Here is a 25541-nt window from a genome sequence, read left to right on the forward strand (position 1 = left end):
GCAAACACTGTAGAATACAACAGGATGCAATAGGCCTAGGGACAACACAAACCATATACTAAGAAAGTGGAATGCGAACCACTTAGGGACCCCAGGCCTGGTGTAGTGTGTAGAGGGTCACTGGGAGTGTAAGAAAACACTAAGGGTGTCCAAGATACCCCACCCCAAGACCCTGAAAAGTAGGAGTAAAGTTACCCTATTTCCCCAGAACCACACTAAAGTCGTGATCGGAGATTCTGCAAAGACCACAAATGACTGCAAAGCACTGGAGATGGATTCCAGGACCTGAGGACCTGTAAAGGAAGGGGACCAAGTCCAAGAGTCACAAAAGTTTCCGGGGGGGCAGGAGCCCACTAAACTCCGGATGAAGGTGCAAACTGGCTGCTTCTGGGTGGAAGAAGCTGAAGATTCTGCAACAACAAAAGGTGCCAGGAACTTCTCCTTTGCACAGAAGATGTCCCACGGAATGCTGGAGGATGCACAGTTATTTCCTTGCAGAAAGACCACAAACAAGCCTTTCTTGCTGCAAAGGTCGCGGTTGCAGAAAATGGGTGCTGCCTTGGCCCAGGAAGGACCATGAGGTCGCCCCTTGTATGAGGAGACAGAGGGGGAGCTCAGCAACACTGAGATCCCATGCAGAAGAAGGCAGAGCCCGCAGAAGTACTTGAACACTGGTTCAAGAAAACTGAGCATGGCAGTCGTCTCAACACTACAAAAGAGGGTCCCACAAAACCGGTCGTCAACTCAGCGAGTTGAGCAATGCAGGACGGAGTGCTGGGGACCTGGGCTTTTCAGTGCATGAAGGATTCCTTGCAAAAGTGCACAGAAGCCCTAGCAGCTGCAGTTCACGCAGTACACAGGATTACTGTCTGGCGAGGGGATGCAAGGACTTACCTCTGCCAAATTTAGACAGATGGATCACTGGACTGTCGGGGTCACTTGGATACAGCTCCTGTGTTCCAGGGACCACGGTCTTCACAATGAGAGGGGACCCAGAGGACCGGTGAAGCAGAAGTTCGGTGCCTGCGTTAGCAGGGGGAAGATTCCGTCGTCCCACGGGAGATTTCTTCTTGGCTTCCAGTGCAGGGTGAAGGCAGACAGCCCCCAGAGCAAGCCCAGATGGAAAACGGTCGAGAAAGCCGACAGGATTAGGCGCTACAATGTTGCTGGTAGTTGAAGTCGAAGAGGGAGATGCAGAGGAACTGTGGTGAACTCTTGCATTCATTATTTGCAGAGAAGCCCACAGGAAAGACCCTAAATAGCCCTTGGAGGAGGATTGGCCACCTAGTCAGGTAAGCACCTATCAGGAGGGGTCTCTGACATCACCTTCTGGCCCTGGCCACTCAGAGGTCTCCATTATGCCCTCACACCTCTGGATTTAAGATGGCAGAGGTCTGGGACACACCGGAGGAGCTCTGAGCATCACCCCTGGGGTGGTGATGGACAGGGGAGTGGTCACTCCCCTTTCCTTTGTCCAGTTTTGCGCCAGAGCAGGGGCTGGGGGATCCCTGAACTGGTGTAGATTGGCTTATGCAAGGAGGGCACCATCTGTGCCCTTCAAAGCATTTCCAGAGGCTGGGGGTGGTTACTCCTCCCCAGCCCTCAACACCTATTTCCAAAGGGAGAGGGTGTAACACACTCTCTCATAGGAAATCCTTTGACTGCCTTCCTGGGACTGGGCTGCCCAGACCCCAGGGGGGGCAGAAGCCTGTCTGTGGGTTGGCTGCAGCAGTAGCTGCAGTGAAAACCCCAGAGAACTGGTTTGGCAGCACCTGGGGTCCATGATGGAGCCCCCGGGATGCATGGGATTGGCACCCCAATACCAGATTTGGCATGGGGGGACAATTCCATGATCTTAGACATGTTACATGGCCATATTCAGAGTTACCATTGTGAAGCACCATATAGGCATTGACCTATATGTAGTGCACGTGTGTAATGGTGTGCCCGCACTCACAAAGTTCGGGGAAATTGCCCTGAACTATGTGGGGGTACCCTGGCTAGTGCCAGGGTGCCCCCACATTTAGTAACTTTGCACCTAACCTTCACTAAGTGAGGTTTAGACATATAGGTGACTTATAAGTTACTTAAGTGCAGTGTAAAATGGCTGTGAAATAACGTGGATGTTATTTCACTCAGGCTGCAGTGGCAGTCCTGTGTAAGAATTGTATGAGCTCCCTATGGGTGGCAAAAGAAATGCTGCAGCCCATAGGGATCTCCTGGAACCCCAATACCCTGGGTACCTATGTACCATATACTAGGGAATTATAAGGGTATTCCAGTGTGCCAATCAGATTGGTAAAAATGGTCACTAGCCTGCAGTGACAATTTTAAGTGCAGAGAAAGCATAAGCACTGAGGTTCTGATTAGCAGAGCCTCAGTGACACAGTTACACATTCAGGCCACAACTATGAGCTCTGGGTTCCTGGCTAGCAGGATCCCAGTGAGACAGCCAAAACAAGCTGACACACAAATAAAAATGGGGGTAAAATGCCAGGCAAGATGGTACTTTCCTACACCCACCCACACCAGAGCAACAGCGGAGGATGGGGGACCCCATCCCAGGTTAGTATGGGCAAGTATAATTTTTTATTTTGTACAGTACCATAGGGGGACCTAACTTTGGCCTCCCTACATGGCACTGGGCCCAGGGGACTTATGTTCCCTAGGCATGACCATTGGGGTGGTGGGCATGACTCCTGTCTTAACGAAGACAGGAGTCATGTCCAAGGGGTTTTAATGTCAGAAAATGACGCTAGTCTGGTTAGAGGCATTTTTTTGCCTCTGTCATACCAACATCATCCTTTGACGCTAAACTCCCTGTTCCCCCATGCCTCCCCCACTAGCTAGCGTCCTTTTTTATGACGCTAGCCGGGCCTTACCACCGCCTACTGTCATACCATAAATATGATGCCCAGCCGGCCTCTTGGGACAGTGCTAGCTGGCGGTATACTTTTTTACGCTAAACTGCGTTAGCGCAGTTTAGCATCAAAAAGTATAAATCGGGGCCTAGGATCGTAACACGAGAAAGGTGAATGATGGTGTTGTCAGCTACAACCAACTTACTGTGTATTCTATGCAAATATTGAACAGAAATCCTTTGAAGTTGACATATGGCATGTGTGGCTCTGAACCAAGTCAATGGTAATTCACCCAGATGAGAGTACCAGTACAATTTATTTGTGTGGTACAAGATCAGCTAACCTTATCAGTGCTGGGCACCTGTCAGTGTTGCAGGATAAAATTCAAATTTTGCATTTTGTCAGATGTGCCACACCTGCCAACAATGAAACTGCAGGACCCCACCAATGACAGGTGAAGTTCAATACTTACCTGTCCAAGATATATGTGGTCATTATGACATTGGCGGTGACTGTTAAAGTGGCGGTAATACTGCCAACAGGCTGATGGTAATTACCACCAAATTATGACCATGGCAAAGATATCTCAGATAGACAGCCAATGTACCACACCAACCGCCAGGGCGTTAACACAACTGACTACGGCGGTAGCCATCAACAGCCAGGCGGAAGACAGGGTACTGCCTTCCATATTATGACATAGCAAACCGCCAGGATTTCCAGGGTGGTATCAACGCCATCAAAAGCCTGACAGAAACATAACACAGAAAATGAAAGATTCACCAACAGATACACAGAGGACTCTGCCGCCACCGTGGAACCAGACCTTCAAGTCTTTCTGATGCCCTTATACGCCATGCCCCTCTGGAACACCAACATCAACGAAGACAATGACGGGGAGTACAGCCACCTAGCACACAAGTGAGGGAGGGAGGAAAAGGAGAGTGACACACACACGCACAACACACACCATTCACACACACACCATACAAAGAACCAGCTGCAGAGTTAAACCAATGTCACACGACGCATTAAAATGAAACAAGGACCACAATGATTATCAACAAACACTGTAATTTGATGCCAACAACCACTATATTGTCCATTTGAATACAAATGCAGGCAACAATGTCCAGAATGGGCCAATTGCCAGTCCAAAGTTCAAAAGGGCCACATGGCCACAGAGCACATTCCAAGGCCCAACTTGACTCCTAACACAATCCGGAATCCACTCTTCAGGGTCATCATGTTGGAAATGGGCAGGCTCCTCAGGGGAAAGGGGGGAGGGGTGGGGAGGCACCTCAGCTGAAGTGGAGAACTTACCCACTGGTTCTGGAGGGGGCTCTATGCCCATTTGTCTTTGGTGGCAAGTGCAAGGCCACAGTCTCTGAAGTGTGGATCTTGCCCACTGGTTCTGGAGGTCCATGCCCATTTGTCTTTGGTGGGTAGTGCAAGGCCACAGTCTCTGAAGTGGGGAACTTGTTCACTGGTTATGGAGGGTGCTCCTTCCCGATTTGTCTTTGGTGGGGAGTGCAAGGCCACAGTCTCTGAAGTAGGGAGCTTGCACACTAGTTCTGGAGGGGGCTCCTTGTACAACAGTCCCTGGAGGGTGGCCTACATGCCCTCTGCTTGAGGTGAGGGCTGCTGTGCCTGTGCTGGAGGTGGGGGCTCCTATGCCTCAGCTGGAGGTGAGGCCTGCTGTTCCTGCACTGGAGGTGGGAACTCCTTGCCGTCTGCTGGAGGTGAGAGCTGTTGTGCCTGTGCTGGAGGTGGGTCCTCCTTGCCCTCTGCTGGAGGTGAGGGCTGCTGTGCCTGTGCTGAATGTGAGGGCTCCTGTGCCTCAGCTAGAGGTGGGGGCTGCTGTGATGGAGGTGGGGGCTCCTTGCCCTCTGCTGTTTGTGAGGGCTGCTGTGCCTGTGCTGGAGGTGTTGCCTCACTGCCCTCTGCTGGAGGTGAGGGCTGCTGTGCCTGTGCTGGAGGTGATGGTTCCTGTGCCTCAGCTAGAGGTGGGGTCTCCTTTTCGTCTGCTGGTGGAGTGGTCCTCTTGCCTTTTATTGGTGGTTAAGTGGGCCTCTTGCCTTTCATTGGTGGTTGAGTGAAAACCTTCTCTTTCATTAGTGGTTACTGGGAACCTTCCCTTTCTTTGCTGGTGAAGGGGAATCTTTGGCAATCATTGGTGGTAGAGAGGGGTCCATGTGTCCCCTCTTGTGACGGGTCCCCTTGGCCTTTGACATGTCACTTGTGGGTCCCCTTGGCCTTTGACATGTCACTTGTATCCTTCCCTCCAGGACTAGGAGTTGCCTCCACTGTCCCCATCTCCGGTCCTTCCTTTTCACCACCCTAGTCCTCCCTTTCTGAGCCAGAGGTCTGCTCTCAGTAGGAGTGGCAGGCATCACACTCTGGGGCCCATTTGTGCCAGAAGCTGATGATTTGATGAGAGCAGTGGCGGACTGTTTGGCTGAGGTCCTGTGCTGGGTCATTGGGACCCTGCTCTTACGGGCAGGATGGGGTGGAGGGAGAGGGAAAAGGTCAATTTGGGCAAGGAAAAGCTTCTTAGGGACGTTGGGGTGGGATGTGGGAGGAGGGGTGGGAGTGGAGGTTGAGGGAGTGGTTGTCGGAGGTGGACGTCTGTTGGACTTGGGTGCAGGTGCATGTGTGAGGTGGAAGGCTGTTGGGTGTCTGAGTATGTGCGTTTGTGTTCCTTAGGAAAGGGGAAGACAGGGTTGGAGGACAAAGGGGACACGTGGATGGATGTTGTGGAGGTGTCTGCAAGTGTGGTTTGTGTGCTGGTTGATGTGGTGATGGTGGTGGTGGCTGTTGGTGTAGTGCATGCAGTTGTGAGTGCGGATGTGACTGCAAGGGAGGAGGGGGAGACAGTGGAGGCAGTGGATGTGGTTGTGTGTGCAACTGTCTGTGGTTTGTGTGAATGCTTGTGGCCCTGAAGTGTGCTGCCTGTGTTTCACTCTGCTACTCTTGTGTGATGTTTTGTGTGCATGCTTGTCTGTATCTGTGTCTGGGATGGGTTGGGTTTGAGGAGACTGGGAAGTGGTAGTAGGAGGGGAGATGGTAGGAACAGGGACACTGGCTGCCATCAGAGAGGAAACCAGGGCCTGAAACGATCTCTGCAGGGCCACCAACCCACTGCAGATGCCCTCCAGGTATGCATTGCATTGCTGCAACTGGGATGCCAGCCCCTGGATGGTATTCACAATGGTTGATTGCCCTACAGAGATGGATCTCAGGAGGTCAATAGCCTCCTCACTGAGGGCAGCAGGGCTCACTGGGGCAGGGCCTGATGTGCATGGGGTGAAGGAGATGCCCATCCTCCTGGGTGAGAGGGCACGGGAAACTTGGTGGGGGGCTACTGGGAGGGCGGTGCTGGTATGGGGGGTGGCGTCTGTACCTGTAGCTGGGGTGGTTCCAGAGGTGTCCGCCACCACCAGGGAGCTTCCATGAGAGGAGGAATCAGAGTCAGTGTTGTCACCTCCTATCCCCACTGTGGTGCTTCCCTTGCCCTCCGTCCCACTAGTCTCCTTGGTGTCCGTGGACCCTGCCTCCTCGGTCCTGTGGGATGCAGCTCCCTCAGTTGCCGATGCCCCTGCTCCTCTGCTAGATGATGCTATTGCACACATGAATGGGATGACAGAAGAAAACGGGGGGTGGAGGGAGCACTGGGTCAGTTATAGCACCAACACCACAGTTGGCATATACATTAACATCACACACAGAGATCAGGATTGAGCACTATGCATTGCACTAACATTCTATTGGCTAGGAGCCACAGCAAGATAAGAGCCAATCACTGCCAACTGCACCCCTCTTGGGACCCACTAAGCCCTGCCTGACATGGAATGCAACCTAGCTAGTTCACTGGATTTTGCTACACACCCATTTACCTTGAGCTGGATCATGCAGCAATGGCTGAGCTGGCATTGAGGGGCACCCACTAACTGAAACTCTCCACCAGGATCCCATGCCACCCAAAAATAATTATTGTCACTCTCAATGTACTCACCCCCTTGTGGCTGCTGGATTGCCCTCAAGTGCCCATCCAGCTCTGGGTAGGCCACCGCCAGTATGCGGGCCATCAGGGGGGTTAGGGTCCGACGGGCAACCTGCCGTCGATGGGTAGCCATCCCCAGTTGGGCCTCCGCAGTCTTCCAGACCCAGCATCTCAGGTCCTCCCACCTTTTCCTACAGTGGTGCTCCACCTGCTATTGACCCCCAGGGTCCGTACATCCTTGGCAATGGCACACCACAATCCTTCTTCTGAGGGGGGCTGACCTGCAGAGGTAATACTGACAGGAGGACACCATCAACCATGCAATCCAGTCTGTCACACAAATGGGCAACAAATACTATTTCCATTTCCATTGGCACATGCATCACCCAGAGCCCTGCATGTGCACTACCACCAGACATACCCCCACCCAAGTAACACACTGCTAGCACACACATCTCCATGAAACCTTGTCACATGCATCGTGCCCATGGTGTACTCATCTGTTGATCTGGAGGCCCATACAGCTGTCCATACAGGAGTAGGAACCCATCCACCAGGCACTCTAACTCCTCCGAAGTGAAGGCAGGGGCCTTTTCCCCAGTCACATGGCCGTGGCAGGATCCAGACACAGATCACAGCAGCACACTCAGCGGAGGTGTTGTCCTCTGGACAGTCAGGAATCAAGTGAGGTTTTAGACAATGTCACCGGCGCCCGTGATCCCCATTGGACGCTGTACTCCATAGAGCCCCATTTTAGCCAATGAGGAATAGCACGGTGGTGAAAGACCGTCATCCACCATGACACCCAACGCCGGCCGAGTTACCTCACTCGCGTCGCCATTTTATGGTGGTGGACAACATTCAGAAATAAGAAACTGCGGCATTGCTGTAAATTGCACATACATTGCCATTCACATTGTCCGATTACATACGTGCTCTATGTACACTGAGGTGGTGGTTCCATTGTTCAATTTGTGACACCCTACTCACTCCTGTGTCCCTTAGATACCTACCATTGTGGAGAAATAGGAAGAGGAGACAAGACCCTGTGTACAGAACGCTCATGGACTTGGCTACACTGGAGGACAGGCACATTATACTCACCTATAGACTGGACAGGGCCACAATTACAGAGCTGTGTGCACAATTGGAGCCTGATCTGATATCAGCTATCTGTCATCCCACTGGGATCCCCCTCTTGTGCAAGTTCTATCAGTGCTTCATTTCCTGGCAACTGGTTCCTTCCAAGTGACAGTTGCTTGGCAGCAGGAATGTCAAAGCCAATGTTCTCAATCATGCGGGAAAGAGTTTTGTATGCCTCAGTAAAACACATGTGCAGCTACATCGCTTTCCCCCAAGTTGAAGAAGTTGGAGTGGTGGGAGTCAGGGTGAGGGGGTGAGATGGCATACAGGTATGGGGGGGTTATAGGTTGTACATTTTGACTCATCAGTGTCCAGTCCTCCGGCTACTTTAGTGAGTCCCTCAGGATTCAGGATTGCCAAGACTTGCATCTCCCATTTTGTCAGCTGTGGGGGAGGACAAGGGGGACAAGGGGGACCACCGCCAGTTCTCTGGAAGGCGAGCTGATGCCTTGCTGCCATGGAACGGACCTTCCCCAGTAGGTCATTCCACCTCTTCCTGATGTCCTCCCTTGTTCTTGGATGCTGTCCCATGGCGTTCACCTGGTCCACAATTCTCCGCCATAGCTCCATCTTCCTTGCTATGATATTTGCTGTACCTGTGCTCCTAACAACTGTGGCTCTACCCTGACTATTTCCTTCACCATGACCCGCAACTCTTCACCAGTGAAACGGGAGTGCCTTTGTGGGTACATGGGTGTTGTGTGGTGTGTGTTGTGCAGTGGGTGTTGAATGATGTGGTGGGATGTGGGGTGCGTGATTGATGGCTGTGTGTTAGTGGTGTGTGTAGTGTGTCCGTGATTAGCGTGTCTGTCTCTTGGCTATCTTTTGCGTTCATAAAGGGTTGTGGGTTATATGGATGTGTGTTTTGTAGTGCTGCTGTTGGGGGAGTGTGGTTTGTGCATTAGTGTCGGGTGTTTGTTTTTTCTGTGGGGCAATGTTGTGTTGTATTGTTTTTGGATGGCCATTCTGACTGCAGCAGTGTGTACCGCCAATGGTTCACTGCCGTTGAATGTCCGCCGTGGTGATTCGTGGGTCATAATGTGGTGGGCGTTGTTTTGTTGTGTGACGGTGTGGGTGTTCGGACCGACACCTAACCAATTACCTTTAATATGGCGGATTTGTGTTTGTGGCAAAATTCTGTTGGTTTAGTGTGTGTGTGTCATAATATGGTGAACGGATGGTCACCTCTGCGATGGTATGTTGGCGGCCATAAGCGGGATTTACCACTAATGTCATAATGAGGGCCTTACTATGCATTCACATTCTGAATGGCTGAACCAGTGGATTGCAAATGTATGGACTGGATGACGGTATTTAGTAGCCAATCTGTCAGCTCCTTGGTCATAGGGGATGCACACGGTAATCCTTGAACCTTGAAAATCAAGACAGTAAGCATACCCTAAGCCATTCCTCCAACTTGACCAGTGCACTCATAAGAACCGCCAGACACTCAAGCAACTTACAGAAAAATTAGTCTAATCGAAACAGGATGTATTGTAAAATTTCTAACAGCCATATACTTACAACTAACTTAAAAATGACCCTATGCTAAACTAACCTATACCAACTTAACTTAACTGACAACTACACCTATCTATATAAACTTATCTTACAAATGTAACACCATACTTTAAACATTGTCCCCCTCACCCCCCTTAAGAGACAAGATGCAAGTAGGACAACATAAACTATGACTACACATGTACTGCCCTAACCTATGGCCTAAACAAATATATATTGTTTGGTATTTTTTTGTTTTTTATTTATTTATTATTTTCTTTTTAATCACCACAAACACCCCAACGTGATCCCCCCAGCAATCCCCACCAATAAAATAATGTAGAAAAACACAACCCCGTACTATACTTAAACTAACCTATGCCTACCCTACACTAACCTAATACTACCCATCTAAAACCCAATCTAAAACTATGTACAACAGTAAAAGGGAGGGGAAGGAACTGGGAGGCTGTAGAACAAGATCATTTTTTTCATTTTCTTCATTTTTTTTCTTTATTTACTGCAACATCCCCCTGTTGTCAGCACGCTCTTCCTCCAATTTTTCCAGTCTGGCTATTGTCTTGGCCATGTCTCATCTCATGTCAATTTCAAATTACTAAGCAGGTGGCTGAACAGGTGCCTGGCACCTAACAGGTGCAGCTGATGTGGAGTGGCTTATACCTTCAGTGGCCCCCTGCCCCCCTGATGTTTTCCCAACACTGTCCTTTTTTGGCTGCTGTGGAGGTCCCCCATGTGCAAATGCATGCCATTCCCCAGTCGCCTTTTCCTTGCGGAACCTCCTTTCCATTCTGTGGTATGCAGCATCCACCTCCATAATGTGCTGGTAGCTTTCTGCCCTTTTCTGGAATGCTTGCCTTTGGTCAGTTTTCATAAAGGCAGCTAAAAAATTAGGAGAATCAAGCGTCAAATTCAGCATTGAGTGGAGGTCGAACAGACATATTTGGGGTCATTATGTCCCCGGCGTTCGGCGGCAATAGGGAGGAAAGTACTGCCAGCAGGCTGGTGGTACTTTCCTCCATAGTACCACACCGACTGCCACGGCGGTAATAGCCGCCAGGTTCGAGACATCAATCTCCAGCCTGGCGGCCATCATTTGCCCGCCTACCGCTATGGTTTACGTTGGCTTCTGTACCACCATGACAACCATGGCGGTTGGCACAACAGTGACAGGGAATTCAGCGGCTTGGAGAAATTAATCAGCGACTTTTCCCAAAACCATCTGGACTGAGTTGTCTCCTAATCGTGTACACTACTGTCATCCAGCACACTATGGGTCCTTGCAGTACTACAGCCTCAATATATATCTGAAGTGTAGTGAGGCACCTGTGGTGCATGTGTCTCCTACATAAGCCCTCTAGACACCTCTAAAGATATAACCTACATCTGTACCATCTTATGAGTAATTGTAAGCTATGTGTGGCACACAGTCCTGTTAATAGTGCTGCGACAAAGTAGTTGTCAACGGGCATGCTATTTATACAAACAGCTGCTCTGACACCTACCATGATAGACATCAATGAATATGTGGCCAGCCATTCCACATCCTAATACACACAGTTCCATGCCAGCACACGTTTCCCCTTGTGCTACAAACAAGCCATTCTCATTGCTCAACATTCCAACAGACATGATGGCATCATCCATACTCCAATGACATAATATCATTGGTCAGGCAAAGCCACTATTCATAGCATTTCACACATCAGACTGACTAACACCAAACCCTGGATTGGCACTCATGACCCACAAGATGACACTTACTGGCTGCATCAGGGTCTCCAAATCGGGCCACTTCACCGATGGTGTAGGGCAGAGGTCCAACTGCAAGGCATGAATGGAAAACTTTGCTTAGTGAAATTTTTACATATCAATTAATTAACAACACTGTTCACTATCAACTTTTTAGGCTGGGTGAGCAAGTCATCCTAGTGGTAGATCAGAGCAACTGACAAACATCCAAGACAATGAGGGTCCTGGGGTCAGTGGCAGTGGGCTTACCGTTCAGAGGACAGAGACACAGGGGTACAGGGACACTGGGAGGACCGCTGTGCGCCAGGAGGAGGACAGGCCCAGGGGACTGACTCTCCAGGAGGCACTCACTAATGTCCTGGGGGCTTACCAACAATCCCGGACAAGATGGGCCAGATCCTTACCAACATGCAAGAGAACAATCGGCTGCAGGAGGAACACTAACAGAAGATCAGGGAAGATTTTCAGGCCCTCAACACCACCATGATCTCCATAGCAGGAGTGCTGGCAGACATGGCCAACATCATGAGGGAATGGACAGCACACCAGTGGGCCCCTACCACTAGTCAGCCTACAGACTAGCCCTCCACTTCCTGTGCAGCTAGTGGGCAGGAGGCCCTGCCACAGGACCCACAGGCCACCAGCACCCCTCCCCTACAGAAAGTGAACCACCCCGCAAATGTTCCCTGCGTCACAGACAGAAGCCAGAGACACTTGCCGAAACCAAGACCACCGCCAGGAAATAAGACCCTCTTGAATCTCCCCCTTGTGTCCCACCCTGTCACCTTGTCCACTTTGAACTGCCTTTGCTCCCCTTTCTATGGCTCCTTGGACACTGGACCTGTGCTACAAACTGAATGGAACCATACCTTGGACTTTCCTCTACCATCACTTCATTCCATTGCACTTTTCCATCAATTATTTGCACTACAATAAACACCCTTGAACACAACTTGACTGATAGTGTTTTATTTGATGAAAATGTGCATTTATGGAAACAGTCACATCATGTGCAAATGATCTGAAAACTGTGATAGCATACAATTAATGACCTGTAGCTGTATGTAGTCATCACATCAGTACACTGTTGTAATAGCACCAACATCTGCAAAATGAGAAGCCATCGGTGACAGTAAGTAGAGATGCAAAGGATGTGAATGCCATTCTGCTACAGCCACACAGATAAAATATTAGTCAGAGGAATGGTCAGTTACACTGTCTCACCTGTGTGCCATTGGAAGTATTGACGTATAACTGATGTTCTGTTGTCTACATCCTCTGCCTCCTCATCCTCACTGTCCTCAGGGTCTACTGCTGCCACAGGGGCATTTCCATTCTCCCCCTCCTGCAGATAAGGCACATGTCGTCTGAGGGCCAGGTTGTGCAACATACAGCATGCCATTACTATCTGGCAGACCTTCTCGGGTTAGTAGCACAGGGATTCACTGGTTAGATGGAGGCAGCTGAACCTGCCCTTCAGGAAGCCGAAGGTCCTTTCGATAACTCTCCTGGTTCACAACTGTATATCATTATTGCGATTCTCAGACCCTGTCCTGGCATTGCTCACAGGGGTCAGGAGCCACGATAGGTTTGCGTAGCCTGGGTCACCTGCAAGTATTGAAGGACAAACATTAGCTTTACACAATGGTATGGTTTAACACCAGAAGGCATACACTGACATACATTGGGTTGGCACTCACGCTCAACTGTTAGCCACACTCTGTGCCTCTATAGTTGTGCTATTAGCTGTGGGATGCTGCTATTCCTCAGAACAAAGGTGTCATGCACCAACCCAGGATACTCGGCAGTGATGTGGGAGATGGACTGGTCCACCAGGCACACCATTTGCATATTGAGTGAGTGAAAACTCTTCTGATTCTTGAACATCTGTTCATTCTGGCATGGGGGGGGAACAAATGCAATATGTGTTCCGTCAATCGCCCGAATAATATTGGGTATATGTCCCATTTCATTGAACCCTGCCTTCACAGTGGCCAAATCATCCACCGGGGGAAAGCAATGTAGCTGCACATGTGTTTGACCAAGGCAGACAGAACCCTTCCCAGCACGATTGAGAACATTGGCTGTGACATTCCTGCTGCCAAACCAACTGCCACTTGGAAAGAGCCAATTGCCAGGAAATGGAGCACTGATAGGATTTGCACAAGAGGGGGGATCCTAGTGGGATGACAGATGGCTGATATCAGATCAGGCTCCAATTGGGCACGCAGCTCTGTGACTGTGGCCCTGTCTAGTCTATAGGTGAGTATCATGTGGCTGTCCTCCGTTGTAGCCAAGTCCACAAGGGGTCCGTACAAGGGGTCTTGTCTTGTCCTCCTATTCATCAGCAGTGGTAGGTATCTAAGGGACAGAAGAGTGAGTAGGCTGTCACAATTTGAACAATGAAACCACCACCTCAGTGTACATAGACCATTAATTTGATGGGACAGTGGGAATGGCAATATAAGTGCAATCATCAGCAGTGACGCAGTTATGGATTATCTGAATGTTGTCCACCACCATTAAATGACAACCACCTGTCCTGACAATGACGTTGGGTGTCGTGGCGGAAGGAGGTCTTACATCGCTGTCCAATTCCCCAATGGCTAATCTGGGGCTCTATGGGGTACAGTGGCCAATGGGGATCAGCGTCGGCGGTGACGGTGTACACCGCCGTGGATGTGACTGCCATTTTCTATCTAAATCCTCACTTGACTTCTGACTTTCCACAGTACAACATCTACACTGCGTGTGCTGCTGTGACCTGTGTCTGGAACCTATCATGCCCTGTACGACCGGGGAAAGGGCCTATGCCTTCACTTCAGAGGAGTTGGTGCGTTTGGTGGAAGGGGTGCTACCCCAGTATGGATAGCTGTATGGGCCTCCAGACCAACAGGTGAGTACACCTAGGGCACGATGCATGTGCCAAGTTTGCATGGAGATGTGTGTGCAAGCATTATGGGGGTCATTACAAGTAGCCGTCCGCCAAGCTGTAACCGCCGTGCGGCCGCCAATGCGGCCGCACTCCCACGGTCCCCATTACAACATCCCCGCTGGGCCGGCGGGCGCAAACCTAGTTTACGCCCGCCGGCCCAGCGGGGATGCGGCCACAACATAGGAGCCGGCTCCTAATGGAGCCGGCGGTGTTGCGGCCGTGCGACGGGTGCAGTAGCACCCGTCGCGCTTTTCACTGTCTGCTATGCAGACAGTGAAAAGCTTCACGGGGCCTTGTTAGGGGGCCCCTGGACTCCCCTTACCGCCAGCCTCCTCCTGGCGGTGCAAACCGCCAGAAACAGGCTGGCGGTAGGGGAGTCATAATCCCCAGGGCAGCGCTGCCCTGGCGGATTATCACCGCCGGGGCTAAAACGGCGGGAAACCGCCGGCCCCGGCGGTCAAAATATGGATCTCCGTACCGCCAGCCTGTTGGCGGTACGGACGCCACTTTAGCCCTGGCGGTCTCCGACCGCCAGGGTTAAAATGACCCCCTATGTCATTTGGGGGATGGGAAGTCTGTTGGCAGTTGTTAGAAATAGGGTCCATGGTTGGCAGTCAGGTTACCCCCCTGTCCAAGCAAGGACCCTCACTCTAGTCAGGGAAAAAGACAATCACCCTCAGCTAACCCCTGCCTACCCCTTTGGTAGCTTGGCACGAGCAGTAGGCTTAACTTCAGAGTGCTAGGTGTAAAGTATTTGTACCAACACACACAGTAACTTAATGAAACCACTACAAAATGACACAACACAGGTTTAGAAAAATAGCAAATATTTATCTAAACAAAAAAAGACCAAAATGACAAAAATCTGCAATACACAAGTCAAGTTATCATTAAAAATGCAAAAAGAGTCTTCATGTAATTTTAAACACACACTAACACTGTTAGCGTGAAAATGTACCTTGGGTGCATCAAAAATAACCCTGCATGGGCAAGTGTGTGTCAAAAAGGGTTTGCAGTGCTTCAATTTCACTCACGAGCGACACCTTGCGTCGTTTCTCCTTTCATCAGGTCGGGCACATTGTTTCTTCTTTCCGCAGGACAGCGATGCGTCGATTGGGACAGCACTCTCAGGTCCAGGCAGGCCTTGCGTTGTTTTTAAATGCCCAGCGGTACTTGGCTTGTTGTATGTATTATTATTCAGTATTGCAGCAGTTTCGATGAGAGTGCAACATGGCAAGAAAGTAGTATGAGAATGGTGTCATTGCATTTGCCAACAAAAACCATATGTCCTTCATTGACCAATTTATTCTACCCCTTCATTGTGCTTCAAATGACTATCACTCATCATCATATCTCTGCCCCTCCATTTAGGTTGGAATGACTGCTGTCTTTTCTGACATTGTCAACTAGCAAAATGCTTAAACTAATATGTTAGATAAGAGAGGAGATACTGCGAACGGAACTGTAGTCATGTGTTGTGGTTGTATTTCTTAAAAAACAATAAAAAAGGGTGAGGTGTATCTGGCATCTAAAATCTGTAATATTTTCTCTGGCCGCACAGACCACCAGAGTCGGGGCCAGCACTAGTGTGCCAGATGATGCAGCAGCACCTGAAGGGGGTGTCTCTGCGGTGGCAGGGTCGGGCGATGGTAAGTCACATTGCTTGTTTATTGAAAATTACTAGAATACACACTGTATTTGTTAAGTGAAGCAGATCCCACCTATCATCATCCATGACCTCCATGCCCATGGCTCTTCATGAGTTTTGACCCAGGGGCCATGACCCCACCCAACAGCACCATGGTTCAATCTGGCACTGCAGTGTTGGCTGAGCAATGTGCAGCTGCTTCTGTAAATGTAGCATTTACAAAGCATTCAATGGATTGCAAACAAAAATGAAAACAGGGTGTCTTTCTCTTCCCTCCCAGTGCCCATTCAGTCACCTCCTAGTACTGCACTCCTTTATTCGTTCCTACGCTCTGTCCACATTAAATACTTCTAACACTGAAATGTTATAAACATTTGGGAGAGACTTAGACACCTGTTCTCACAAATATTTATGTTTCAGTTTTATACAGCGTGAACCAGACACAACAGTAATGAAGCACTTTACAGGAGTATATGTTTTATTACTCAAAGTCACGTTCATTTTGTTCTTAGGCACAAGAAGATTAATTGATTTGCCCAGAATCACAAGTTGTTGAGCCGTTGACAACACATAAACCTGGCTCACAGTTTCAAAGTCAGCCACAGCAAATCTTTAGTGAGGCGGAAACAGAGCGGGGAAAATAATTTTGATAAAACGTACCTTAGCGCTGTCTCCATCTTCTGCCACCTAGCACTCCTCTTCCCGCCATGTGGTGCCCCAGCATTCACTGGGACATCAGCACAGGCCCCCCAGCAATCCAGATGCTGCTTTCATGCTAAGCATAGCATGAAAGTGGCATCAGGATTGCTCTGAGTGGCAGTGACTGCTGCTCTGAAACAGCCCTGGGGCCTGTGCAGTTTCTTCAGCCCAGCGGTCTACACAGCCAGGCTGGAGAAACCTAAGTGTGCATGTGTGTTTGGCCGGCCTAAGATGTCCAGCCAAACACACATGCGTACTTAGGTGCACTCACTCTTCATCCCACCTCCTGTGTCCCATCCACTCCCCTCCCTGTACTGAGCAAGCAGATGAAAATGAAATGATAGTGGAACTATCATTTCATTTTTCATCTCCTGGTTCTTGGCCATGAGGGCAATGCTCCTTTGTCATAGAGAAGGAGCCGCCCCTCGTTGGCTGTTAAGCTACAAACATCAATGTACGCTTGTAAATAGAATGTTTTTTTGTCCATAGTATGTTAGGGTTAATCCTGCTCCATATCTAACCCTGTCCAGGGGTGGTGCCACAGGATGATAAAGGGATTTCTCACCTGACATCCAAAGCACCCCTCCTGAGTCAAAGCTGAAGCAGTGGCTGTTCTGCATGCTGGTTGAGTTCAGTAGTAAGTCACTGGATTCTGGGGGTCAGAATAGCAGGCAGCAGAAGCACTAAGCAATGAAGAAATGAATATCTGGGGATTCTCATGGCTTGTTCATAAGGAGCGAGAGACTTGGGACGGGCCTGGAAATGTAAAGCGATCAGATGCGCCACTTAGAAGCAAAGGCAAGCCTTTCTTGGCCATGTCCCCAGTGGCGTAATGAAACTTGCAGGGCCCCCCTTGCAAAGTACACAAAGGGGGCCCCTTGGGACTGACTCAGGAGCTCTCAGGCTTGGTATTGTGCTGAGGGGGCCGACTGGAGCTCGGCCCCCCCACCACACTGCAGAGGCTGCAGGGGCTTTTGTTGCAGCACTGCCTGTCCCAATGCAAATAAATGGCACCTATATGCCCTGATTTATACTTTTTGACGCAAACCTGCGTTAACGCAGGTTTGCGTCAAAAGGTTTACCGCCGGCTAGCGCCATTCCTGGATACCAGCCAGAATCATATTTAAGGAATGATGCTAGCCGGCGGTAAGGCCTGATTAGCATGAAAATAAATGATGCTAACAGGGTGGGGGAGGCGTAGGGGAAACAGGAGGTTGTGCGTTCAAAAAATGACTCTAACCTGACTAGTGTCAGTTGTTTGACACACAACCCCTTTGGACATGACTCCTGTCTTATTAAAGACAGGAGTCATGCCCCCCAGCCCAGTGGCCATGCTCAGGCCATGGCCATTGGGCACAGTGCCATGTGGGGGGCCCATGTTAGGCTCCCCCTATAGCACTGTGAAAGAAAAAGAAAGAATACCTGCCTGGACTTAACAGGGATGGGTCCCCCCATCCTTAGGTGTCCTCCAGGTGTGGGTGGGATGGATGGGGTTGTCCCTGTGGGCAGGGAAGGGCACCTATGGGCTGCTTCCATGGTCTCTGACCATGGAAATGAGCCCACAGGTCCCCTAACGCCTGCCCTGACCCAGGAGTTAAATAATGGCGGTAAGTAAGCTTAGCACCATTATTTAAGGCCCTCGTCCTCATGTGCGTGATTTTTGCAGAGGAGGATATATAAGGTGTAAAGGTCTTAGAGTCATTTTTGCCCAGGAACGCCTACCTTGCATCTCATTGATGCAAGGTAGTTTTCCGCAGGCAAATAATGACATTAACTCCAATATTTTGACGCTAGGTCGGTCTAGTGTCAAAATATAAATATGGAGTTAAGTTTGCGCCAGATTTGCGTCAAAATAAATGATGCAAATCCAGCACAAACAGAGTAGAAATATGCCCCATTGATGCAGACGGGAGGACAGTGATATGCACAAGTACCTCAAGCACTCTGACCAGTCCAGCTTAACTCACATGGTGACTTTTTATAGCCAATGCTGCAGGACACCGCCCCGTCTGCCTTGCCCGGCCTTTCCAAACTGCCTATTCCTGTCATGCTGTGGTGCTAACCACATCAGCCAATGCCCTACAGCGTACATAGGAAGCCAAGCTAAAAAATTGCCAGGCCTACCACTTTGATATCATAATGCTGGCTTCTGGCTCGAGGGCGTGCTACACCATACGCCCTGCCAGCACATGCGTAAATAACCCCTGATCTTCAACTAATACTGGAACAATGTTTTTTATCATGATTTCGCTCTGCGGAGAGCATTTGACTGGCATGTCTCTTATTCTACTGCCTCCTCTCACTTAAATGGTAGGGCAACGCCCCTCAAGCCAATTATTATCATCCACCCCCATAATGTAGCACTTACTACCCCTGATAAGGAGTTGAAGTGATTTTCAGTGACTGGCACGCTACTCGTATTCTCAGAGTCAAGTCAGGCAGCTCACCTTACTTCTGAATTAAAATATCAAATGTATTTCTTGCTGATGAGCTTTTAGCCTGAAAAAATTATGCAAACGTTATCCTAAGACTTAAAGGAGCCTAGTTGAAAGGTTATCTTTTGTATTAGAGGGAAATTAAGGTCACCATTCTGAAGCAACTTAGGGTCTGATTTAAGATTTGGTGGATGTAGGACAGTCCCTTAGAGTGGCATAGGACATTACCTCTGTCCTCTGATGGACAAACGTCCACCAAATTTAGAGATGACCACCAGCCTAGAGGTCATCTTGGTACACTAAAAGGAAGCACTGTCATGGCGATTCTTTTCAATGTAAAAAAAGTTTGTTGGACGGTCGACATCAGTGTTGATCGGCGTTCACCAAACTTTTCGAATGTCTTTTTTTTTCCAGAAACAAACTCTCAAAATTAGTTTTTGTTTAAAAAAAAACACAAAAACGAATACCCCCCCACCTGAGAAGCATTTTCTAAGGATGGGGGATCTTTACTTTTTTCCCAGCAGTGACAGACAAGAAAAAAGATGTTACACCATCAGCATTAAATAGGATGGGCAGAGTGATGTCCTTTCTCTGACAGCACCTACTCCTTTGAGCTGTTTGTGGAAGGTTTCTATTGATAAAGTCAACAGGGGCTCAGTTAGCAGCAACCTCAGGCCCTCCTATCTCTACATGAGGTGACAGACCTAGGGTTTGGTAGACGGAGTACTTCATACGATTTCTGATGGAGTACCCTGTCTTCCAAACTCTAAATCAGGACCTTAATCCTTTCTATAGCATTTTTTGAATACTTTGGGGCAGATTTAGGAAAAGTGGTACTTCACTTTGCTAGTGCCCCTTAGCGGCCCCCTACTGCCACCATGTGTGTGCCTTATTTCAAATACATTGCACCATGGCGCAGGGTAGGGGGCAATAGCGTCAGACTTTTTGACACTATTGATGTATTGTTCAGGATTAGCACCAACATTTTGGCGCTAACCCTGAACAGTACATAGGGGCACATTGTAAGCAAGGCAGGCGTTAAAAATGCCCAGAAACTGGAGCAAAGAAATCTTTTAGATTTCTTTATGCCATTTTTTTGGCCCTCCTTAATGGGGGGACGCTCCCCTTGCATAGGTTATGCCTGGCAAACGCATATTGTGGCACAAGGGGTTACAAAGTGGCGCGTGGCGCAATGCATGCATTGCGCCACTTTGTAATCTGGCGCAGCGATTCTGGCCTCGTTGGGCCACATTAGTGTAAAAACAATTAAGCTAATGTGGCGCAAGGGGGCGGTAGGCCCTCTTAAATCAGGGCCTTTGTGTGAAACTCTTGTGGATAATCCATACTAAAATCATCTAGTACATAATCTGCCTCATTCTGGCTACAAGAGAAAAGGCAAAGCTGCAGAGGTGTATGACCTCTTTCATTACTCTACATCAGGTCAAAGTAATAAAAATAATGGAATATTTCTTGTAATGTAAAAACATAGTTTGTCGGTCTCTGAGCATGTCCAAATCGAAAATGTGAGAGGTTGGTGATTCTTTTCAAATCTTCTATTAACAATAATGAGATGAAATGCATAAATGAGATATATTGTTTTTCAGACACCTACTACATCTACCTGACTAGACAGACTACATTGTTTAGTTTAAGGTTGAAATTTGAATATAGTTTGAGGTTGAAATTCACTCCCAATGTAAATTAGAATATGGCTGTTTCTTATTTTATCCTAATAGATCACATCTTAAACAGACCAAGTCATACGCGGATATGTTGTTATGTTGTTACTGGACTGAGGAATTTACGGTTAACAAATAAAATAGAACCCAGATGTTCCCATTCATCGCAAGAATCAGCCATTACAAACAGACCCCAAATGTGACACATTTCCAGCTGCAACATCTACAATTATTTTGGTAGAAAACACGGTTAAGAGGCGTCCTCGTGACCAACGCCAATGCTATTTTTTGCTAATTTAGTAAAACAAGAAAAAACAATCAGTTCCAAAATGAAAGTTAATCACGTTTCTTTCAACATTGCAGATACATTGATTGCTAAAAATTAAATAAAATCACTTTTCATTAAAAGATCGAGCAGACAATGTTTTTCCAGTACAGCGAAAAAGGAAAGACTTTTCCCTTCAATGGACCAGCATCTTGAAGTCCGTGAAATATTACACACCGATTCTGATAACTCCTTAATCTTGTATTTGAAAATCTTATCATAGCTCTCTTCTGATCTACTATGGAATAAGTAAGCAAACAGTTATTTGATTTAAAATATTATCAATGTGTTCTTTCTGAAAGACTGTGTGGAAATTTGTTTTTAACTCTGGGCCCCATTATATAATTATGACTAAACAGGACAAGACCCACCTTTACTAATCTCGTTCTACTTTGACATACTTTTTGTGCATTGAAGCTCCCCATCAATCAATCAATCAATCAAAAAATGTATAGATTGTGCTACTCACCCGTGAGGGTCTCAAGGCGCTAGTTGTTGGGGGGGGGTTAATCAAGGAGGGGGCAGGGAGGGTCACTGTTCGAACAACCATGTCTTGAGGTTCTTTCTGAAGAGCAGGAGGTCTTTGGTTTTGCGAAGGTTGGTGGGGATGGAGTTCCAGGTTTTGGGGGCGAGGTAGGAGAAGGACCTGCCTCCTGTGGTGGTGCGTTGGATGCGGGGACTGTGGCTAGGGCAAGGTCGGATGATCGGAGGTTGCGTGTGGGAGTGTGGAAGTTCACTCTTTCGTTGAGGTAGGTTGGCCCGGTGTTGTTGGAGGGATTTGTGAGCGTGGATGAGGATCTTGAATGTGATTCTCTTGTCTATGGGGAGCCAGTGAAGGGATTTGAGGTGTGGTGAGATTCGTTCGTGGCAGGGGAGGCCAAGGACGAGGCGTGCGGCTGTGTTCTGGATTCTCTGGAGTTTGCGTTTGAGTTTGAGTGTGGTGCCGGCATAGAGGGCGTTTCTGTAGTCTAGTCTGCTGTTGATGAGTGCATGGGTGACTGTCTTCCTGGTCTCTGGGGGAATCCATTTGAAGGATTTTTTTAGAGTGCGGAGTGTGTGGAAGCAGGAGGAGGTTAGGGCATTGATTTGCTGTGTCATGGAGAGGGAGGGGTCCAGGATGATGCTAAAGTTGCGTGCGTGGTTTGCGGGGTGGGTGCGGGGCCTAGGGCGGTGGGCCACCAGGAGTCGTCCCATGTGGTTTTGTTGGGGCCGAAGATGATGATCTCGGTTTTGTTGGAGTTAAGCTTGAGGTGGTTAGTAGTCATCCAGTTGGCGGTGTCGAGGAGAGCAGCGTGTAGGTTGGTTTTGGCGGTGGTGGGGTTGCGGATGAGGGTGAGTCTAAGGCTTTGTGGTGAATTCCAATGTTGTGGAGGCGTGTGCGGAGTGTGTGGTGGAAGACGGGGATATGGGGCATATTTATACTCTGTTTGTGCTGAATTTGCGTCAAAATGTTTGACGCAAATTTGGCGCAAACCTAGCACCATATTTATACTTTGACGCACGACCCCGGGAACGTAAAAATTCAGCAGTGTGTGTCATTTTCTGGATGCGGGAAACTGCCTTACGTTAATGACATTCAAGGTAGCCGTTCCCGTCCAAAAAATGACTTTAAGGCCTGTGCGCTTTATTTATACTCCCACATCATTTTGACGCACAGGAGGGGGTCAGACTTAAAAAAGGCGCCCAACCTGATTTGCGCCGGTTTTTAACACCTGGGTGAGGGCAGGCGTTAAGGGACCTGTGGGCTCATTTCCATGGTCTCTGACCATGGAAGCAGTCCACAGGTGCCCTTCCCTGCCCCCAGGGATATCCCCTGCCACCCCTGGAGGACACCCATGGATGGGGGTCCTATTCCAGGTAAGTACAGGTAAGTAGAGGTAAGTATATATATATATATATATATATATATATATATATATATATATATATATATATATATATTTTTTTTTAAGTGGCATGGGGGGCCTAACTTGGGCCCCCCTACATGCCACATTGCCCATTGGGCAGGGGGGCATGACTCCTGTCTTTCCTAAGACAGGAGTCATTTCAATGGGGGGTGTGCGTCAAAAAATGGCGCAAGTCCGGTTAGAGCCATGATTTTTTACACTAACCTGACTTGCACCATTTTTTGACGCACAACCCCCATTCTTCCCTACGCCTGCGTTGCTCGGTAAGAGTAATTTTTTTTTACTCTAACCAGCCCGCAGCGCCATTTACCATCAATCCATAAATAAGGCTCCCACCTGGTGCGTTGGAATGGCGGTACATTTTTTTATACAAACCAGCGCTGGGGCTGGTTTGCGTCAAAAAGTATAAATATGGGCCTAGGTATCTATGTTAATTAGAATGACATCTTTGCGTGTCTGAGCTCCTTATCTCTTTGGTATTAATACATGCCTTTGTTAGATACATCCTGAGGCAGTACACCCTTAACAATGAACATTTCTCAAACATTTAAAGATTTGATGTCTCCTTCCTTTCTATTGTATTAAGATGTTTCCTTTAATCAAGTATATGCTCCTGTTTTTCTTACCTTATATCTACTCAACCTACAAAGATGAACAACCTCTTGACAATCAGTTTAATAATTTTCCAAGCCCAATTACATATCTATATTGAGTCAAGCCAAGGCACCTTTCAGTCAGATTCATAAGCGAGTAAATGCTGACATTTAAGACCCGGTTACCTCATTATTCCATCGGGACTAATGGAAATGTGTTAGTTATTGCACGCAATTCATCCGTTACTGCTGCTGAAAAGGGGGATTATGCTAATTGGTGATTACTCATTGATAGCAATGTGTCTAAAATACTCTGAAGAGTTCATAAGAGCAGCATCATACAATTCTACAATGACCAAGTTGTGGTTATATTGTTAACCAATTTCACCAATTAATAAATGTTAGTGGCTCAAATCTGTTTCTCGTCTCCAATGGATTTCTTTGGTTGTACATTCTTCATAGTTTTAACATGAGAAGGTGGTAACTGTCCTGCAATACCACTCAATGACACAGTTCAATAATCCGAGGGATATTTTCACATTACACTGAGGATAGAAGACGGCTCGCTACTGAAGCGAAGCCAAGCGATTTAAGAATTGGTTCAAAGGTCTGAATCATAGGGACTACATAACGTGCACAGAAATTGCTTTTACCATTAATAGTCCTATTTTCGTTAGCACTCTGTTAAAAATGTTTTTTCCAAAAGATCTTGGTTTGATGATGCTAAGGTGGAAAGATTAGAAAACACAACATCCTCTTCTCCACTCATATTGGTACACTCAGAAGTAGTGGCTTCACCTCTGTTACCTTCTTTAATTGAAGAATTATTTTTCGAACATTTGCCTGTCCTAAACGTATCCCATCATTTTTTTAAAAAACTCCTTGCCCAAACTAAAGAAATCAATCCTTTTATTCAAAAATATGCTTGGTACCAGGCTTTTTGACTTCTCTTGTCATCCGGTTGGCCGATAGGCGACTCATTAAATTGATTGCATGTTAAGCCCCGGCCCTTAGCAAAACTGTGTTTTAATTCTCTCACATAATGAAGGTTTTTTTCTGGGTAGTACACATACACTGAGGAGAACACCAAGGTCTCGTTACCTCTTGTTTTTCCCACCCTGTTCTGCAATGTTTTCAACAGGGAGAATGTCATAACCAATTTCGTCAGATAACCATATGAACTCCCATTCTCTATACCCAACCCCTAGGACAAATGCTTCAACAACCTCTAATTTCTTTGAGAGAAGCTACCCATTAAACATCTGCCTGTGGTCATATTTTCATAACAATTAGCCCCAAACCATGACAAAATACTAGTCTTTTAGTACAGAATCTTAATTGCTGCGTACTGATAAATAATCAGCCCAACGACTTTATATGCCTGTGCTAGAAAGAACATTGTTCTTGCAAAAAGAAACCAAGCTTGAAAGTGCCTCTAGGCTCTTCCATGAGGTAGGTAGAATCTGGCCTATATTAAGATAAAAGGGCAAGTGAAAGCACACATTGGTAAGCTAACACCCTGTTTTATATGTTTATTTATTCGATACTATATTTCTCTTTACAGATCTCAAGCGTCCTGGTCATTAGATTTGACACTGTCTGACTTTGCAGTGAAAATAAGAATTGATGGCACTAGTGCCCTACCTTCATCATTTGATAAATAGCTTCTAAGGACATAACAGAGCTACACTCTTGTCAATCAGGGTATTTCATTTTCTGAAATCCCTCATACATATACCTACATAGCCAAACTTAGATACCCATACCAAAACAGAATCTATAATAATGTTTCCAAATATTTTGCAGTATTTCATGGCCATATATTTGCTGGGCCACAGCCATGGGGCTCAAGTTGTTTGCCTCTAATGTCTTGGGGTTCATCCTACTAAGGCTGTACAAACTGGGCCAAGTGCAACCCTTTCAGCACTTGACTCTCAGTGGTAGTGATCGCAAACAATCACAGACTTGTCAGGGACTTTAGTCTGCAGTTACTACAGGCTCCCGACTCAACTGACACCACACAGAGCAATAACTTGATTGAGC

Source organism: Pleurodeles waltl, chromosome 1_1 (assembly GCF_031143425.1).
Source record: "Pleurodeles waltl isolate 20211129_DDA chromosome 1_1, aPleWal1.hap1.20221129, whole genome shotgun sequence".
Classification (NCBI taxonomy): Eukaryota; Metazoa; Chordata; class Amphibia; order Caudata; family Salamandridae; genus Pleurodeles; species Pleurodeles waltl.